This window comes from Artemia franciscana, chromosome 1 (genome assembly GCF_032884065.1).
Source record: "Artemia franciscana chromosome 1, ASM3288406v1, whole genome shotgun sequence".
Taxonomy (NCBI): Eukaryota; Metazoa; Arthropoda; class Branchiopoda; order Anostraca; family Artemiidae; genus Artemia; species Artemia franciscana.
The window spans coordinates 6,384,236-6,400,764 of record NC_088863.1 but is presented as its reverse complement, the minus strand read 5'-3'; the positions used below and the strand labels follow the sequence as shown (position 1 = coordinate 6,400,764).

The following is a 16,529-nucleotide window of genomic DNA, read 5'->3' as shown; positions in this document are numbered from 1 at the left end:
GTTAATAGGTGTGCAGTAATTTCAAATCAATTGGACAGAATGGATTATATTGGACATAATGGATTATTATGGCCGGCAAAGGGCCCTTTGTGGTGGAAGCTTGGGCCCCCTGGAAAATCTGGGGTGGCGCCTTGGGGAAAATCCCCAAATGACGCCTCTGGGCAAAAATCAGCGTATTTAGGGGTGGGGGTAAAGTTCAGTAAAGCTACAGTCAAAACGTGAACTACTCTGCATATTAAGGATTTTTTTTCCCGGATTATTTTCTTGAAATGTCTCCTTCTCAATAGCCCCTTCATCTATGCTTACACCAACGAAGAAAGCTGCTTCTGAATTTGTCTTATAATGTTGCGCGCCAAGCCTGTATCAAACATGCCGAAATAGCTCAGTTGGGAGAGCGTTAGACTGAAGATCTAAAGGTCCCTGGTTCAATCCCGGGTTTCGGCAACTTTTGTCCAAAATTGCTGTCGTTTTTGTCCTAGACTCTGAAAATATTAGAATTAAGTAGAACGTCCTAGTGAATTGTATTCCAATAGTAGAAATATTTTGATTCATATTTTGAAACATATATATTCATATTTTGAGAATTTTGTAAGAATAATAAGTCTTCCACTTGAAATATCAGTAACAAGCCGATTTCATTTTTAAGAGAAAAGGTGTCAATAGATTCAAAATGGGTTTCAACAGAAACTGGCAATGCAACTGAACCTACTTTGCAAATGGTCCTGGATTTTGGGAACTGGTATAGGATCTGCTTAAAATACACAGCGGGTAAAATAGGGTGGTGGGTAAAAAGGGTAAAGTCGGTAAAAAATACACAGTGGGTAAAATATAAAGTGGGTATAATACAGTGGGTTTAAAGCTGATTCAATTTAGGACAACAAGTTTCAAATCCAAGTTGCCGCATTATTTTTGAACTTGAGTTGCACATATTTTGCATATAGCCAAAAATAATTATAATGGGTCAAGTTTTTGATGATCTTTATTTTTTATTATACTGGTTTTAGATATTGAAAAAAAAAGTAAAAACATCTTGCAATATTTGCATGATTGGTACTTGTCAATTATTCAGAACACACTTAAAAATTTGGTCCGTAGATATGTAAAAACCGGTTTCTTAGCCACAAAGACAAATATTTGCATATTAGGGGGGGGGGTTAAAGTATTTAGATAGTGTCAAATTAGTAAAAAAAATTACTTCATAATATGCAGAATAATTTTAGCTAACGCATTTGAATGCAGACCCGCTATACTTTGCTTTATCCTCCTCTAATGTGCAAACGTACAGCCCAAACTATATAAGTTCAATGCATTCTGTCACCCGTCACTTAACATTCGGATCCAAATTTTTGAGTGTGTTATGAATATTTAACCAGTAGCGCATAATCCTTAATTTCACTAAACATAAGCACAAGGACGGCCATTAAAAAACTTATTTATCGAGTTAAACGACCTCCGTAGGCCAAACACATACGCAGGGGTGGATTTTTGGTCCTTTCCATCCCAGAAATCCAAAAGTTTTGTCAAAATTCCAGATATTTCTCACTCAAATTGTTAAATAACATTTATTTTCAATGATTTTTTTTTCTCCCCACAAGAAATATCCTACGTACGTGCTTGCCATGAAGGATAAGGAAGATACTGGTGGTACACAGGATGAACCACGATTGGTCCGAGCTCTAGGATGCGAGCTTGAGCCTGAGTACAGGGCTCAGGGTTCAATACCAGCTGCCACAGGGCCGAGTGAAGAAACATTGTTATTCCATAGACTAGAAAGTTAAGAAAAAGTGATTTCGGAAATCTAAAGTTAAGGCTCGGCGAGTGAAATCATCCTGCTTTACGAAACAAAATATTCAATATAAAAATCGGTATTGGAATATTTTTCTTAACTCAAATATAAAATATCTTTACAAATTTAATTAGAAACTATTTCCTGGGTTTTACTGTATGATTCAGTTAGACATCCCACCGGGTGGCTACTCACAAAAAGGACAGGCCAGGTATCCCCCCACAAGTTTTTATTCAATAAATTATTTGTCCACAAACTTGTTTATTCAAAAAAAAATAAAAATGGAAATCAATAACACGTTGCGTTCGTATTAGCAGTTGCTTTAGCAGCGGTTAAAGTGGGCGAGCTATTTCCTATCAAATACTCCAATGGCAATAGCTGACTCCAGCTCGCCAGATCCCACGACCTTTGTGCAAAACTATACCTTGAACTCATTGGCTGATTCTGAAAATTTGGCAGAAAAAGGGAGAGTTCCTGTATCCTGTTTTCTGAAGAGCTGGTACAAGATTTTAACAGATGGGAGTCATCCAGACGGAGTATTCTGGATGCCCGGTGAGGCATTCGTGCATAGCCTACCGACAATTGAAAATATTTGTGGTTAAAATAAGCCTATCTTATCAGTTTTCAGACAGTTTTTGAATGTATTTTCGTGTTTGTATTAAGTATCCACGGAAAAAAGTGGCATCTTCGATTGTTTAACTTAAAAATTATCGTAACCTATTATCTTTCTCTTTAAAAGTGTAGGCCTAGCTATCAAATCGACTATCAAATAACAGTTAATGATGGGAGTCAACGTACCGAGTATTCTGGATGCCCGCTGAGGAATTCGTGTCTGGTCAAGGAGGCACACTCGTGCCTCTATAAAGAGGCGACACACGACAATGTTAAGCGATCTTCGGTTCCAGTGGTCGCAGAGGGATGGGGAGGGATGCATTTCGTAGCCCGAGCTCCAACTAAGAAACCAGCAAAATTTCATCCCCCTCCAACTTTTCCTTCATGGGGAAAATCTGGCCGAAAGTTTCGACCCGTCAACCCCCCCCCCTTTAACGTTGTCCGATCGGGCTGAAATTCACAAGTTAAGGTCCCCTACGGCCCAGGAGCTTATCCGCGAAATTTCAGCTCGATCTGATAACTCCTTCCGTTGCCTCTGTTTTCCTTCTGTTTTCCAGAAACCACGCATTAGCTACTTAATTAACGCATTTCTCTCCATAAGAGCCCATGTTAATTTGAAATTTTTAAAGTTATTGAGAAGTTATATTTACACACACGTAAGTGATTAGCTCGGTCGGTAGAGCGTGGGACTTTTAATCCTCTGGTCAAGGGTTCAAGTCCCTTACGGGCGGTTTTTTTTAACAACATCAAAATAAAAGTAACTCAAGTTTGGCTTTTTTCCAATTTTTAAAAGAAAATTTCCAATTGGAAAGATAAGATTTTCAAAGCACTAAAAAAGTTTTATAGCTTATATACTGATATATATATATATATATATATATATATATATATATATATATATATATATATATATATATATATATATATATATATATATATATATATATATATATACATATATAGAGTAATTTATATAAATATATAGAGTAATTCATATGTAATTCAAGTTCTAAACTTGCTCCTTACTTTATTGGAAAAAAATTCTATTTGGATTTTGATGGGTAATCAAACAGTTCGTGGTAACGAGCTGTAAGGAGCGACCCGACTCAATAGTAACCGAAACTTTAAGAAACGGAATTTTGACACCAATGGATATATCAAAAGAATTGGCTTAACATGCTGATTCAAAATATATAAATTTCATTAAGTTTAATCATACCCATCAAAAGCTAAGAGCATGAGAAAATTTGTTTGATTAAGAAAAAAAAAGGCGGAAAAACCCCCTCAAAGTCATAGAATTTTAATTGAAATCACATAATTGGAGTCAGCGTATCGAAGAATCCTACTGTAGAGGTTAAAGCTCATTCCTACAAAAATGTGGAATTTTATGATTTTTGCCAGAAGAAAGATCACGGATGCGTATTATTTTGCGGGTGTGATAGTATCGACCCAGTGAGCCCAAAACGTCGAGAGAGGGGTTATTCTAACGAAAATTTAAAGTATTAGTGCCCTTTTTAAGTGCCCCAAAAAATTGAAGGACAACTATGACCCGTCCCACGCCCACTTTTTTCCCAAAATCGTCCGATCCAAATTTCTAGATAGCTTTTTTCTTCAGCATAGTTGAAAAGCCAAATAACTATGTCTTTAGATACAAATGACCCCCTACAGCCCCCTGGGAAAGATTTTAAGTTATTAAATTTGCCCACAGTTTTATTTGTTATTCGAAAGTATGCATACATTTTTCGGGTTGGGAGGGGAGGACAAATTTTCTGATGGGAGGATTTTGCACAGGGAGGATTTTCCGTGGAAAAGAAAATTTCCAGTGGGTGAACTTTTCAAGGGAAGTTGTACATTGGGCGAATTTGCCAAAATGCCTATACAAAATTTTTTTTATATGTCTTTCTCTTTACCGATTCAATTTTAAGCATGGATGGGTTAATTTCCAGGGTAAATTTTCTTCTGAATTGAAATGCCCACAGGATATTTCTTTGGGGAGGGGGAATTTTCCTTGGAGGTGGAGCCAGGTATCCTGGCACTATTTAATAAACTATGAGAAATTAAATCTAAAATGATAATAATAAAATAATAAAAATAAATAAAAATAAAAATAAAATGATAATAAAAAACCAAAAAATGTATTCATTCAGAGGGTAAATACAAAAACTCCCTTTAATCCGTCCAGGAGAAACATTTCTGACTACAATGGCTTCATGTATAAGCTCTTGGGCACTCTTGCAATGCAACCAAAAGTCGACGGCATATTTTTACAGAAATAACCCCTAATTAAGTTGTTTACTTTGTGTTTTCTATAATTATACGAACTTTCTTGTGTACTCATAACAGCAAAAGTTACTAATAAACAAATACATATATAGGATCACCATGAATAGCTGATTCTTCGATTGAATGTCACCAATAGTTAGGCTCTTATACTTTCGTTATTGTCAAGGATCGTTATTAACTTACCATTCATTACTATGAAAAACTTGTAGTTTTTTTTTGCTCCAACCAAATCACGTAGAAAAAATGTTTGTGGAAAACTGCAAAAGGGTCACTATGCCATAAATTAGAGCTTATATCTTCCTTATCTATTGGCAGGTGGGCAACAATGGGACAGCACACATTTTTCTATAGTTTGTACCTATTCAGCTCTTTTTTCTTTGGTTTCCTTATAATTACTTTATAGTCCCAAATTTCCAGGGGAGGGACATCCGGATTAGTAAGAATCTTATAGGAGTGTGCATAGTAGAGGATTTAGAGGAGAGCAGCAATGTTTCAGTTTTGTACAGCGGTGCAAGACAACGACGATCGAAACGAAGCTTAGCGGAGGTTATGGAAGCATATTAAGCTGATATCCACCTAATAAGTACAAAAGAAAAAGATTATAATATAATTCGTTTTCAGTAAAGTGCCACTGACACACTAGGTTTTAGAACACGAAAATAACATGGCTGCGGTTAAGGTAGGAAATGAGTTTAGTAGCTGGTTTCGTTTTAAATCCAGAGTTAAACAGGGTTGCATCCTATCCCAATTTATATGGATCTTTTTGATGGAATTTGTCTGAAAAAGCACAGCAAAGGCAATGGGACGCCAAGGAATCAAATGGAAAGGAAAAACTCTCCTGGACTTAAATTATGCTAATGATTTAAAAATCCTAAATGAAAGTATTAGAAGCATGAATGAACTTTTAGAAGCTTTGCAAATTCAGGGTGCAAGAATATTTGTAAAAGTTATTGTTAAGGAGACTAAGTCGCTAACGCTAGGAAAAAGTGAAGATTAAAAAATGATGTTGAGCAAAAAGAAGATGGATCAACTGTACAGCTTAACTGACTTAGGCTGTATCATTGGTAAAAATGTTGGATACAATGAAGATGCTGAAAGTAGAATAGCAAAGGTCCAGTGTATTTTTTCAAAGTTCAAAAAAGTTGGGAAGAATACGAAGTTAAGTCTGCGAACCAAGGTTATAATATTGGATGCTACCTTTTTAGGTAGTGGTGAAGTATGACAGTGGTGAAGTATGATTCTGATGCACGGTAGCTCCGATAAATGGGGGAAGATTTGCTAAATGTTTCTTGGAGAAATTGGCTACGAATCGCTTGGGGTACCCGACTCTATTTCAAACAGTAAGCTGTACGAAAATTGTGGTTCAAATCCCGCTTTCTATCGCAATACTGGGAGAAAGGTTTAGATGGTTAAGGTGAGTTCTGGAGATGAAGGATAACAGATTTCCAAATATTGTCCTTTTTAATCAACTGTGTATGGCCAAACAAAAATTTTTGTCTCTAATTGGGGTGAGAGGGTATCGTAAGGAAAGCTTTAAGAGATATAGGAACTTCCTAAGATGTTTTAATAGATCGGTATAGAGGAGGAACATGCGTATTTGTGTCAGCCTTAGATGACTTGGTGCTGCAGTGAGTTGCTGGCGGTACTATTAGTATAGGTTTTTTTTTTCAGGCCAGAAAATGTTACTGCACCAATTTTGAAACTGAATGGAAAGTATATCGTCCACAGTTGGGGGGAAGGATGTCACAAAGAAAGATTTTAAGGTAATGGGAACTTCCTGGGAAGGTATAAAGAGGGAGGCTTTGAATAGATTGGGGTGAAGGATGAGCGTGCGTAGCTCTGTTTGCTTCAGTCGTTTTGGCGCTGCGATGAGTTGTTAGAGGCTACTCAAACATAAGGGTCGGATCTTTTGAATCAGAAATACTTTTAAAGAACTTCGGAAAACCCAAATCCAAAATATATTTGTCTACTTTATTTAAGTGGGCAATAGTTGCATATGCAATATTTTTTTTTCTAAATGGCTAAATAGTTTTTTTTTTTTTTAAATTGGTGCAGTAACATTTTCTGGCCTGAAAAAAAGACCTACTACTAATACTGCTAGAACCGCCAGCAACTCACTGCAGCACAAAGCCATCTAAGGCTGACACGAATACGTATTCTCCTTCTCTATCCCAATCTATTAAAACATCTAATTAAGTTCCTGTATCTCTTAAAGCTTTCCTTACGTATCCTCTCGCCCCAGTTAGAGACAAAACTTTTTGTTTGGCCATACACAGTTGATTAAAAAGACAATCTTTGGAAATATGTTATCCTTCATCTCCAGAACTCACCCTAATCATCTCAACTGTCTCTCAGTATAGCGCTAGAAAGTGGGATTGAACGTAAGTAAATAACGATCCTTGACAATAGAGAAAGTGTAAGAACCTAATCATGTTCGTAGTCGGTATTTTGCCCGATGTTTTCTATAGAGGACAACTTACGCTCATTCTGAAAAAGGGAAGCCAGCTAATATATGACCCTCCTATCGCCCAGTTACTTTGTTGCCATTTTCATGTAAGCTTTTTGAAATGCTTATTCCGCTGAATTTTAGAAACTGTTGTCAAATGCCAAACCACCAGTTTGGCTTTACAGTAGGTATTGGTTACGTTGATGCTCTGTTCGCCCTTGCTGTTGTTTTGTCTGATTCTGAGGCAACGGGTGACCCATTAATTATTGTTCTTTTTATGTAAGCGGGCATTTAACTCGTCGGTGCATGCGCAGATACTTTTAGAAGCGTATAAACAAGGGCTAAATCTGTGTACTGTCAGAGCTGTGTATCATATCTACATTAACCTTAGAGCGCAAATTAAAATACCCTCAAGACCAGCTGACTCTGTTGTTGTACCGGTTCATAAAGGGGTCAGGCAGGGCTCAGTTGTATCTCCAAGTTTGCGTAACAATAGCGTTCTGCCGGAATAACCACAGGTAGCTACGTCTTGTGTTTCAAAAGGGATCGAAGTTTCGTTGATGACGTATGCTGACAACCTACTTAATTTGAACAGATCTGCCAATCGACTATCAAAGAATTTTGATGTTTTGAGTGGTGAATATAATAAAATAGGTTTATCATTTAATGTGTCTCAATCGGCCATACTGTTCTTCAACGCGGGATATTACGAGGAAGAAATTCCTTTAGGTGATTTAGATGTTAAGCTATGTGAGAGCACTACCTACCTTGGTTTACAAATCGGTCGAAATTTCTACTCCACAGGCACGTTTCTTGAACGACACGTAGCGGTGAAAATCAGGATTGCTTACGGTTTAATCATTGGTAACAGATATCGATTCTGCCATAGATAGCTTGCGTCGCTGTATAATGCCATCGTCCTCCCACATGTGCTGTATATAACACCTTTTTGGAATTATTTGTCGTCTAACCAGTGTAAAAAAGTAAGAGTTCTGTTTTTTCGATTCGCGAAACTCCTTCTTAGACTTCCTCCGTGAACGAGAAACTTGTATATCATGTGCAATTAAGGAGTGTCCGATCCAAACAGTTTGGATTAACCGGGTCGTAGACAATTTCCTGGAATAGGCTAAGGGAAGGACGAACCCGTGGCGCATGGCTAGCTATCATGTTTCAGTATCTTTATAAGTGTAGGCCTATATAGTGTGTGTATACTTGTGGTTATGTTCGCAATGTGATTTTCTTTTCTTTTTCCATTCGTACTCCGATGTAATTCCAGTGAACTTTCGGGTAATAAAAGCACTTACTTACTTACCTACTTGAGGAGAACGATAGGCTATTTGTTTATTTAAAGTTTGTAAGTAGTTAAAAATTTCATTTCCAGGTTGGATTCCATAACGATCGTGAAATTCCACAAATTAATATTTGGGACCATTGAAATAACAACTCCAAGCGATCCCATGCAGTAATAATTGTATACACCACATTCTGTTTTCTTCATTTTACTTAGTAAGTTACCTCGATAAAAACCTCCAAAATTAGGAACATGACCTAATTCACTCGGTATTTCAATATTTGTCAGCGGTGTCATGTGATTTTGGATTCTTTCTGACGCTCCCTTATTTGGAAGCGAGCCTTTCTTTGAATTGTGAAATATCAGATTTAACAACGTTTCTGGGTCTTCCACGCTGTTTAGGTACTTTAGCCACTTCTACTTGTATTTTCTTGGGTCTATCACATATTTATGATCTTCAAAACCACTTGAGATCCAGACCCAACGATTTTGTGAGTATTTGTTAATTTTAAACCTCGATCTTTCGTTAAAGTCCCTGGTAATTTTAAACATCACCTGTAGCCTTTGAAAAATCAGTAATTTTTACAACAATTTTCTTTCCAGCATATATACCTAATGCAGCAGCATCACATGTTAGCAGCATCACCTATTGCAGCTGCTAATGGTATTAAAAATGGAAGCAAGCCACCATTTTGAATCAGTTGATGATAAAATATAATTTTATAGACATCTTTATGCTTTGTTTTTCCCTTGCTCAATTTGTCCAATTTGTTTTCTTTTATGCAATATGTTAACAGGTTCTTTAACAACAATAACATTTTCTCTTCGAATTGGGCAATTTTCTTTTTTGTTAAAACATCTTATTATTTTTACTCTTTACGAGGAGATAAATGAATGGAATTCAATAAAGTTAGCTTTTTTTATTGATTTATATTTTATCAAGAAGAGATAAGAAAGGTACACTTAGATGATATTGAAGTAGTTGTTTGTAGGATAAATAAATATCACATCCTTTATTTTCATTTTTAAATTTTTCAGTCTTAGTCACATGTCTTTTATGAAGTAATAGTTTAACAGGTTCTCGTTAATTCGCTTTTGTATGCGTAACTGGCACATTGCATTATTATTTTATACTGAAATGTATTTTATTTTTTTTGAAATTATGATAAATAAATTGTATACTCTTCTATTTATTAGAGAATTATTTTCAAAAGTAAAAATCTAATATTATTTATTTCACTTCAACCTTCCTTTCATTGTTTTTTAATGTTTCATCGATGAATTATAATTATTATAACATTTTCGAAATTGTATAAACGATCAGAAAACTGCGTGAAATCCTTCGAATATAACAATAACGTTGAAAGATTAACTGCATCTGCACTATCTTCTGGGTTTGTAACATATTCAATTCTTCTATTTTCCACGTTTTACATCTTCTTTTGTTATTTTATAATATTTTCTTATTAATAAGCATTCACTACCGACTCTATTCTGTATTTTTTTCAGGTGATTGATGATTTTCAGTTAATCTATTAATATTTTCACATAAATAATGATTTTTGAGACTTTGTTGCTTAACAACTTTACCCTTGAAGCCTTTTAGAATAATTTTCACATTATGAAAGTCATAGCACTTTCTCTGATTTTGGATCACATAGATTAGTTAATCGTTTCAATTTTAAATCAAGATTACCATTATCATCTAGTAACCTGATGGTGTTACTTGTATACTTCTAATATTTACTTCCTAAGCTTCCAAACTTGACAATTTAGTAGATGCAAATTGTATTAAGCGAATCTCCAAGTTATTTCTATACTTGAGAAATTCATCATCTCTTTTCAGATCGATTAGTAAAAATCTATGATTCATTGTTGCTTGATTGAAATAATTGATAAATTTTTCATTTTTTCAAGTCAGATGCACGGTTTTGTCTGTTTATATCAGTTTCTTTTGGATTACAACACTTGAAAAATGCAAAACAGTTACAGCTTAATCGTATAATTTTAAATGTATCAAATAGCTCTGAGACATATAGATTATTGATTTGCTTCTAACTCTCATGCATAAATCTTCAATTTTCTCTGATCTTTTTCTTACAAAATCGTCAAAGATTAATATACTTCGATGCTTGGTTCCTAGGTCATATACATCAATGGGATCACTTTTATCATCACCCCCAACCAAAAGATTCACATCAGTGTTCCTTTTCAAGACATTCATGTTATTTATCTTCTTCAAAATCTTTATCATACAGATAAATTTTTCGAAAGTACAAGTAGTCATAAATCAAAAACAAGAGTAAATTGGTTTTACTACATCCAGAGTTTTAACCGATCAATAGTCAAAACGGCCATTGTGGTGCTAGTATATGTTTATTTTTAAAAATACCTTTATTTTTCTAGAGTCGTTCACATTAATAGGTGCTTTCCCATCTATTTACTTGGTAAAAATGTTTGTTCAATAAAATTCAACTATGAAGCTTGTATCTTTGAAGGTTATAGCTTATAGCTATGAAGCCTATAGCTTTGAAGCTCATACCTTACAGCTTTGAAGCTTATAGTTTAACTGTAAATATAAAGCTTAATGTTAGTACCCAACTAGTTTAACTATAATACCTTAGTTAGCTTAACAATACTTTAACTACATTATAGCTTCACGAGATTAAATCTTCAGAGTACTGTGTTTACTTTATTTTCAAAAAATCATTTAGTGTCATTAAGACGCAGAGCTGTTATATTTTGTCTTTCTAACAATATTCTATGTTAATATGTTCTTAATGTATACTGAGTTTCTGATAAGCTTTCCATTTTTCCAAATAATACAGTTTTATGATTCTGTAATGTTATTTTATCTTTAACGGTATTCTTTTTTATACCTTTCAATTTTTTCTTTGCTTTGGTTTTATAGTCATCCTATTTTAAATAATCGTATACTTTTGATCTTAGAAGTACAAACTCTGACATCATTGTTCCAGATAATTTATCCTTTATCACGCCTATCACGCTTTTATTGACTGCAGGGAAGTCATAAGGATTATCTTTTTTTATAATCTGAAGTATCAAATTTTTGTTGGAGGTCAGCTTTGATGTTTCTATTTTGAGAATTCTCACGTGTTTGAGAATTCTAATTTTTTTTTTAATTCTGCATGAATAAATCGAAGTATATTACCTGCCATATGGTCTTGATCTAAATAAAAATTATTATCGACTATATCCTTTCCCTTGCTACAATAGGATCCGGGGCACTAAGTTCGCTCGTAAAGTAGACTCGCCAGTCGTTTGGTCAAAAGGCATGGACTTAGGCTTTCTTGGCGGTCTTTCACGCGATCTTTCCACAGACGACTTGGATCATTGATTATTCTCTCTGTATATTCATGTTTCACACATGTACGATGCTTCTTGAGGGATTTCTCAAATTTAGTATTGTGTGTACACGGAGACAATTCAATGCACCGGATTTAGGTTGACTGCTTACCCTCCATACTGAGAACCAAAACTTAGCATCTTGACACGATTTCACTAGCTTTCGATTCTTTGAGAACCCAAAGATTTCAGTATGTTTACGAATTTTCCTAACGGGAAAATCAGCTTTTTCTGCGGTTAGTAGTGCATGGTTGATTTCAGCGCAAAAGCCATTGACCTGTATTTTAGTTACTTGGATATTCCATTGCAGGTTGGCTTGTAGGAGATTATACGGTACATTGATCTTCTGAACGGGAAGTTGGCCTTTAACCAATCCTTTATTTCGTACCACTGTGAAGTACTTTTTTCCTTAGGAATACACACATTAGCACATGCTTCAATGGGGATATGGTCGGTGGAGTGACTTGCCATTAGCACGCTAACTGTGCCACCCACGTTTAATGTGCACGCAACATGGTATATATTTGAGACTGAACCACTAGTGTGTACGAAAGTAAAATCATTGTCTTTTGGAAGTACAGGATACCGATTTTCCAGTGTGCTTAGGGTCAACTGGGACCGAGAAGACGAGTTGTTGGCTAGATCACAGTAGTGGTCTCCGATTACAACGCATTCCAGTTTGGACAACATAATGGTCTTGAGGCACTTTGCAAGAGCACGCACTGCCTTTGTAAATGAGTTATCTGATTCTTCGCTACTGAAGTTTGTGGGGAGGTAGACATTGACGATCGCAAGATTTTCAGCTTTTATAACCATAGAGTTTTCAGCTATATGAAGACTCTTAGAATCAACTGCGGAGCTACATATGATCGCTAGTCCACCAGATGGCCTTCCACGTTGACGAGACTTTGCCGGGTCAAAATAAAATGTATGATTGTCTGAAAACCTGAGTAGACTGAGACCATCACTTGTCAGCAATAGTTCTTAGATACATAGAATATTGACGCGGCAACATAATTCTTCAATTAAGGGGATTCTGTGAGACACAACTCTGTCCATGTTCCACAAAACAATCTTATTACTTGCATTCTGTTCATTCATCGGAGAGTTTTACCTTTCCAATTTGCTAATTCATCTCAGAACATTGAAATGACTGACAGGTATGTTTTGTCAATTTATAAGCTTCAGAGCCAATAGGATTCGTGCAGGGGGTAATAGTATTTGACGTATGACCTTTGACACTGCAACGGAGACAAACCGGGGGGTTGGAACACGCCGTTAAAACGTGACCGAATATCTGGCAGTTATAGAATCAAACAGTTCGTGGTAACGAACTGTAGTAAGGAGCGACCCGGCTCAATAGTAACCAAAACTCTAAAAAATGAAATTTTGATACCAATACCTATATCAATAGAATTGCATTTTAATGCTGATTTTAAATATATAAGTTTCATCAAGTTTAGTCTTACCCATCAAAAGTTACGAGCCTGAGAAAATTTGCGTTATTTTAGATAATAGGGAAAAACGCCCCCTAGAAGTCATAGAATCGTAACGAAAATCACACCATCAGATTCAGCGTATCAAAGAACCCTACTGTACAAGTTTCAAGCTCCTATCTACAAAAATGTGGAATTTTGTATTTTTTGCCAGAAGGCAGATCACGGATGCGTGTTTATTTGTTGTTTTTTTTTTTTTCCTAGGGGTGATCGTATCGACCCAGTTGTCCTAGAATGTTGCAAGAGGGCTCATTCTAACGGAAATGAAAAGTTCTAGTGCCCTTTTTAAGTGACCGAAAAAATTGGAGGGCACCTAGGCCCCCTTCCACGCTAATTATTTTACCAAAGTCAACGGATCAAAATTCTGAGATAGCCATTTTATTCAGCGTAGTCGAAAACCTTATAACTATGTCTTTGGGGACGAATTACCCCCCCACAGTCCCCATGGGAGGGGCAACGAGCTACAAACTTTGACCAATGCTTACATATAGCAATGGTTATTGGGAAGTGTACAGGCGTTTTCAGGAGGATTTTTTTGGTTGGGGGAGGGGTTGAGAAGAGGGGGATATGCTGGGGGAACTTTCCATCGATAATTTGTCATGGGGGAAGAAAATCTCCATGAAGGGAGCGCAGGATTTACTAGCATTATTTAAAAACACAATGAAAAAATAAATATGAAAAAGTTCTTTCAGCTGGAAGTAAGCAACAACATTAAAACTTATAACAAACAGAAAATATTACCCATTTGAGGGGCTCACCTCCTCCTAATACCTCGCTCTTTACGTTAAAGTATTTTTAGTAATTTTAACTATTTATTCTACGGCTTTTGTGATTCTGGGGTCATTCTTAATGAATTGGGACAAAATTTAAGCTTTAGTGTAAAGAGCGAAGATCTGACGAGGGGGCGAACCCCCTCATATATGTAATAAAAATATGAGAATACAAAAGTTCTTTACGTAAGCTAATTTATAAGTTACGTAAATCTTTTACTAATAAAAATATTCGTAAAAAATTAAAAGTTCTAGTTGCCTTTTTAATTAACCAAAAAATCGGAGGGCAACTAGGCTTCCTCCCCCGCTTTTTTTTTCTCAAAATCATTCGATCAAAATTATGAGAAAGCCATTTAGTAAAAAAAAAAAAAACAAAATGCAAATTTCGTTTTAATTATTCCTCTGCGGAGAGCCAAAATCAAAACATGCATTGATTCAAAAACGTTCAGAAATTAAATAAAAAAAACAAGTTTTTTTAACTGAAAGTAAGGAGCGACATTAAAACTTAAAACGAACAGAGATTACTTCGTATATGAAAGAGGCTGCTTCCTCATCAACGCCCCGCTCTTTACGCTAAAGTTTTTTACTGTTTTAAAAAGAAGAATTGAGAGACAGAGTCAAACTTTAGCGTAAAGAGCGGGGCGTTGATGAGGAAGCAGCCTCTTTCATATACGAAGTAATTTCTGTTCGTTTTAAGTTTTAATGTCACTCCTTACTTTCAGTTAAAAAAACTTGTTTTTTTTATTTAATTTCTGATCTTTTAAAAAGGTACGAAAATTCTCCAATCGGAAAACGTTCAAACTCTAGTTTTGGCGGACTCTTCATCGCCAGACCTAGCTGATAGCGAGAAGGATTGTACAACTTATAGGTTCGACTTCCACCATACTGCTCTGCCCTTTTGCAACCTGAAACGCAGTTTTCACCTTAGCGTTATCATATGTAGTCGGAATGTTTTTGATCACGCCTATAAAAACGAGAGATTTCACCCTAGTTTCTGCCCTTTGCGACTTCTGGTTGATAGAAGAGGCAATGCTGTTTGCCTTGTCCTTCGTTTTAACTACAAGCTGCCATTCACATCGGCCTCTTTTCAATTCAACATCATCGACAGACAGGTCTTCTCCACATATTCTCGTCAAAAATTGTCTTCGTTCCTCTGGCGTCGTAGCGGGGGGTGTTCAGAACTACGGAATAGAGTAGTAGAGGAAGTCTATCTGGTGCAGGATTGGGCTGGTTTCCGTCACTTACAGATATCCGGGAGGCCATGGGATTGGGACTTTGTTGTAGTATTCGAGAAAACCAGAGAAATGCAGTAGCATTTCATTCACTGTCGATATAACACATGCGCCTACTTCTGCTCCACTGGCCGGTACCTCTTGCGAATCAATGTAACGAACTTCGGAAGTTCTATTCTTTCCTTAGCACATCTTGCAAATAGCTTAGCAATATCCATTAAATTGTTCTCATCTTCGACGTATTTCTTAAATCGATCACCGGTTTTGGCCTCCTTGGTCAACAATTCTTTTGTCTTTAAGATTGAGTCCGTAACAAAAACTCCATAGCTCATTTCAAAAACAATTCATTCTTTATTCCGCTAGTAATTGAACTCTATATGTAGTTAGAGTATAAGGATTATACTCTACCCCATGCTTAAGCCAAGTTTCTGACATCATCCAGGAACAAGGGAAGCGTAAGGGCCCCCTCATTTATTCCCCGCAATTTACGGATAACTCAATACCGGCAGGTACAGTGCGGCGCTTCTGGTGGTTTCCTTCCTCTCTTCTGCTTGTTCTGAGAAAAAATCAGAACGTTAATGATATGGGAACTAAGATAGTGCTATATGACTTTTGCAATATAGATGGCGGGTCAGTATACTTGAGAAAAAAGATAGCACTAATGAAAAGACCCAGAGAGAGAGAGAGAGACCTATTCGAGGGAAAAGAGAAAATCTCTCAAATAAATTTAACTATATATCTGTCATTAGAGGGTATAAATCATTTTGAAAACTACCTCAAAGCAATGCAATAGCCTTACCCTATTGACAGCAAACAAGCAAGCTCAGCTTCAATAATTCTGGAGTTTGTCTATGTGAATTGCTGTCATTTGTAATTATGTAAAAAAGAAACATAAGGGAAAGGAACCAAAGAATTTATTTAGAATCCATTTTCAAATATATATGGAAGAAGAGTTAGAAAAGATAATATTTGTTTATCGTAGAAGCTTTAAACATTATAGATGTGTTAGTCATGATTTCTTAATATTCAAATTTATGTTTAGTGCTTCAAGCTTGGAAAATTTCTTATGAAAATACTTAAAAAATATCTTAGAATAGCAAAAAACGGCTAAGAAGAAAACTACTTATTCATTCTATTCAGAATCGTTTGCTATATGTAAATCAGATGAATTGACTAATACAGAAGGAATTAAACAAGAAAATAAATTACACAAAATATTACGGTTTTTCCCTTTGAAAATTCTATGA

General features: G+C 35.8%; 1 non-coding gene across 1 annotated transcript; it reads left to right on the top strand.

Annotated features, from left to right (window-relative positions):
• Window positions 1–371: 371 nt before the first annotated feature.
• On the top strand, window positions 372–444 carry Trnaf-gaa (transfer RNA phenylalanine (anticodon GAA)). Its single transcript has one exon. It is a non-coding gene; the product is annotated as a tRNA-Phe (tRNA).
• The last annotated feature ends 16,085 nt before the right edge of the window (window positions 445–16,529 follow it).